Source organism: Miscanthus floridulus, chromosome 8 (assembly GCF_019320115.1).
Source record: "Miscanthus floridulus cultivar M001 chromosome 8, ASM1932011v1, whole genome shotgun sequence".
NCBI lineage: Eukaryota > Viridiplantae > Streptophyta > Magnoliopsida > Poales > Poaceae > Miscanthus > Miscanthus floridulus.
The window spans coordinates 210,586,116-210,590,911 of NC_089587.1; the positions used below are offsets into that span (position 1 = coordinate 210,586,116).

Sequence of the window (4,796 nt, forward strand, 5' to 3'; positions counted from 1 at the left end):
ACCTTTCAAATTTGAAATTTGAAAAAATGATAAGTTCGAACCAAAATTTGAGACCCAAAATGATTTCAACATAAAAAGTGATGAATACCAAAGTTGTTCAACTTATTAATATCTACAACTTTTATTTTGGTCAACTTGTCATTTGACAAAATTTGAACCTTTCAAATTTGAAATTTGAAAAAATGACAAGTTCAAACCAAAATTTGAGACCCAAATTGATTTCCACATAAAAAGTGATGAATACTAAAGTTGTTCAACTCATGAATATCTACAACTTTTATTTTGGTCATTTTTTAATTTGACAAATTCTTAGCCCACATTGTTCACTAATCTTACACATATCTCATATAGTTTATAAAACCTTATGAGAGATGTGTCACATTTGTGAACAATGTCATTACCACTTTATCATATGAAGAAATGACCAATACAAAAGTTGTAGATCTTGATGAGTTATTCAACTTTGGTATTTATCACTTTTTCAGCTGAAATCATTTGGGGTACCAAAATCTTGTCTGAAGTTGCATTTTTTTTATATTCAAAATTTAAATTGCTCATACTTTTCATATGTATACATTGACAAAAACCAACAAAATAAATTTATAGAGAATTATTTTAGAAAATTTTAGGAAAAAAAATCATCAGATTTGGAGTTAGTATGAGGAAGAAAAACTAGTTACAAAGTTGACCCACAGATTAAAAAAAGAAATCACACTATTCACTATGATCATATAAGAATCATCTAGAACAGTGTGATTTCTCTTTTTAATCTGTGGGTAAACTTTGTAACTAGTTGTTCTCCCTCATACTAACTCCAAATGTGATGGTTTCTTTTCCTAAAAATTTCTAAAATCATGCTTCAGCATTTAAGTTTGATCAAATTTGGATGTGACAATGTTTTACACATTTTAAAATTTGAAATTTGGAATTTGATAAGTTCAAACCAAATTTTCAAACCCTAAATGATTTCAGATGTAAAAGTGATGAATACAAAAGTTGTTCAACTCATCAATATCTACAACTTTTATTTTAGTCATCTTATCATTTGACAAAATTTGAACCTTTCAAATTTGAAATTTGAAAAAATGACAAGTTCGAACCAAAATTTGGACCCCCAAATCATTTCAACTGAAAAAGTAATGAATACCAAAGTTGAATAACTCATGGAGATCTACAACTTTTATTTTGGTAATTTCATAATTTGTTAAATTCTTAGTACACATTGTTCACACAAACATACATGAATGTAGTCTCACACACACATACATGAATGTAGTCTCACACACATACATAAATGTAGTCTCACACACACATACATGAATGTAGTCTTACGAACACTGACATACTTACATAAACTAGCTAGCCCACCATGACAACTTTTCCCTTGACACCTTTTCGTTCCCATGGCAATACATCTTTGGGCAGGTTCTTTTCCACAGCCTCGATCTTCTTACAAAAGTCTGTGAATAGCGGCATCTCATCACACTTATTGTAAGCTTCAACATCATCCACGCCATCAACTCCGATGATATGTTGTTTTCTAGAGGCCACCACGTGCTTTGTCTTCTTCTTTGGGGGGAGGTTACTTTGCGGGTCGGGCATATAGAAGACTTGAGCGACTCGTTCAGCGAGCACCCAAGGGTCATCCTGGTAGCCTACATTCTGGAGGTCGACGACTCTCTGTCCAATCTCATTTAATTGATGTTGCTTGATCCAATGGCATCGAAACAGGGCCACCTTTATATCCCTTCCATAGTCAAGTTCCCATATATCTTCAATTATGCCAAAGTACAGCACCTTTCGCCCCACTCCGTCGAGAGCCTCTATTCGGACGCCGCTATTCTGATTCACAGATTTCCTGTCCTTTGTGTCGGTATAGTATGTGTACCCATTGATGTCATAAGCATTCCAAGACGTCACCTATTTCGATGGCCCGGCCACCAACCGACTGATGGTAATAGAATCTATGGTTTCTCCAGGATGTATGTTCTGGTCCTTCAACCATGATGTTAGGCATTGCTTATGCTGTTTCATGACCCAATCATCTGAACGGCCATTCCTCTCGGCCATAATGATAGCCATGTGTTTATCAATGTACGGTTGCATCACTGCCATACTCTGCAAGACACTGTAATGCGCTCGACTCACCTCTCTGTAATCATTGTCGAGGAACACTTTCCTACCACTTATGCCCTTCCTAGCTAGCCTTCCCTTGTGACGAGAATCAAGATTACCAATCCCTCTCTGTACTTTCAGCCACTCTTGGCAGCACTCGATGACTTCTTTGGAATTATAACCCTCTATCATGGAGCCCTCTGGGTGTGTTCGGTTATGCACGTATCGGCTTAGAACCGACATGAACCGCTCGTAGGACCACATTTCATGCAAGAAGCTAGGCCCAGCGCCTCGATCTGATGAACCAGGTGAATCATGAGATGTACCATTATATCAAAAAAAGCGGGAGGTAAACACATCTCTAGCTGGTTCTGGGTCTCCACCATGAATTCATGTAGGTCACTCAGCTCTTGCCTGCGAATCATCTTCTGTGAGATCTTTGAAAAGAAATAGCACATGCGGGTGATGGCCATCTTTAGGAACTCTGGCTTTATAGCTCTGATTGCAATTGGTAGGAACACTGTCAGCATCACATGACAATCGTGAGCCTTGCAGTATGTTAATGATAGGTCCTTCATCGACACTAGCTTCTTCGGGGTCACCGAAAACCCAGTCGACACTCTGACCCCCCTAAGGAAATTGCATATAGCTCTCCTCTCCTCTAGGGTTAGGTTGAAGCTAGCCGCGGGAAGACTATACTTGCCATTATCTTGCTGTACCGGCCAAAGCTCTCGCATCACGTTCAGCTGCACCATGTCTTTCCGTGATCTGAGACCATCCTTTGACTTGCCCGTGTCCATCAAGGTAGCCATGAGACTCTCAAAGACATTCTTCTGCACATGCATCGCATCAATGGCATGGGGGACCTCCAAGTCTGGCCAATAAGGCAGGTACTGAAAGAAGATCGATTGCTTCTTGAATGGTAGGCCTTCGATGGGAGGTGTGCTTCTATCTCTAATCGTTCCATCCGGATTCTTCTCTCCATAGACGACATGTATGTTTTGGACCATTCTGAACACATGTTCTCCATTACGACGTCTCTCTGGTGGGGGTTCATCCTCCGGGATGTTGCCATAGTATCTTAGGTACAATTTGCCGTGGTACTTGTGACCTGTCTTTAAGAAGCGCCGGTTCCTTATGTAAACTATCTTCCTGGATCCATTTAGGAACACCCATTTGGTACCATCCAAACAGACTAAGCATCCAGTCTTGCCTTTGAACTGTCCAGACAGGGCAAACAGCGCGGGGTAATCATTGGTAGTAACAAATATTATTGCTTTGCATATAAAGTCCTCCCGCCGGAACGCATCGTACATCGGCTCCCCATACCTCCATAGCCTCTCCATTTCTTGCATCAGAGGCTCCAAGAACACGTCTATATCAATGCCTGGTTGTTTGGGGCCGGAGATAAGAATGGTGAGGAGAAGGTACTTCCTCTTCTGACACAAATACGTTGGGAGGTTGTACATGGTCAAGATGACTGGCCATGTGCTGTGGTCGGTCATCCTCTCATTGAAGGGATTCATTCCATTGGTGCTCAAGCCGAACCATACATTCCGTGGATCATCACTGAATTCTGCTTTGTACTTGGCATCGAACGATTGCCACTAGCTACAATCGGCCGGGTGTGCGATCGTATCATCATCCACCTTGCGCTCATCATCCCACCATGTCATCAGTGCGGCTTCCTTAGGGTTTAGGAACATACGCCTCAAGCAGTCGGTCACTGGCAAGTACCACATAACTAGGGCAGGAATTCTTCTCTTATTTGCATCGTTGCCTAATGGAGTTTCCTCTAGGGGCTGAGATTCTTGCAGCACCTTCTTCCCACCCTTCTTCCTCTTTCCTGTGGAGGCTTCCACCCCACTTTGAAGGTCATTGTTCTTGTACCGACTAGCCCCACACCTAGGACATGTATCTAAAGTCTCAAACGATGTGCCACGTCAAAAAAGGATACAGTGGTTGGGGCATGCATGAATTTTTTCAACTCCCAATGTGAGTGAACTTATAACCTTCTTCGCTTGGTATGTGTTGGCGGGAACTGTGTTCGGCTGTGGGAGCAACCGTGACATGAGGCACAACAGATCATTGAAACTGCAGTCTGACCAGTCGTACTTAGCCTTCAGGATGAGTAGCTCAAGCACAAAACATAGCAGTGTGAAGTATGTTGGACAGCCCTTCTCAGCATCATACACAGTCTTCTTCGATGCTTTTGTCATCCTCTCAAGATTTTCTAGACCTCTCTTGCTCTTTTCTAATATTTCTGGTCCAAAGGCCCCAAGCATTTCGTCCAAGTTGTCATCGTCATCTGCATCCCCCTCACGTGCTTCGCCATCATTGCTGACACCACCAGCATCATCACCACCTTGTTCATTGCCAAAGCCACCACCTTGTTGATTGCCATAGTCACGATCCATTTGTTGCTCAAGATCGTCTGTGAATCGGGACAAGTATGCTTGGGTTTCAGCTTCATCAGCTAGATCATCGTCGCTGTCATCAACAACCACTGTTTCACCGTGATGAATCCACACAGTGTAGTCCGGAACAAATCCTCTCCTAATCAGATGTTCTTTGAAGGTACTCACATCTCGAAATGCAATAAGGTTCTTGCAATCTTTGCAGGGACAAATAATCGTGTCACTATTCTCTTTCAACGTCGTTGCATGCTTCTCTGCGGCTTT

At 41.7% G+C, this 4,796-nt stretch overlaps 1 pseudogene; it reads right to left on the reverse strand.

Annotated features, from left to right (window-relative positions):
• Positions 1–2,552: 2,552 nt before the first annotated feature.
• Positions 2,553–4,187, reverse strand: LOC136470578 (uncharacterized; annotated as a pseudogene).
• Between the last annotated feature and the right edge of the window lie 609 nt (positions 4,188–4,796).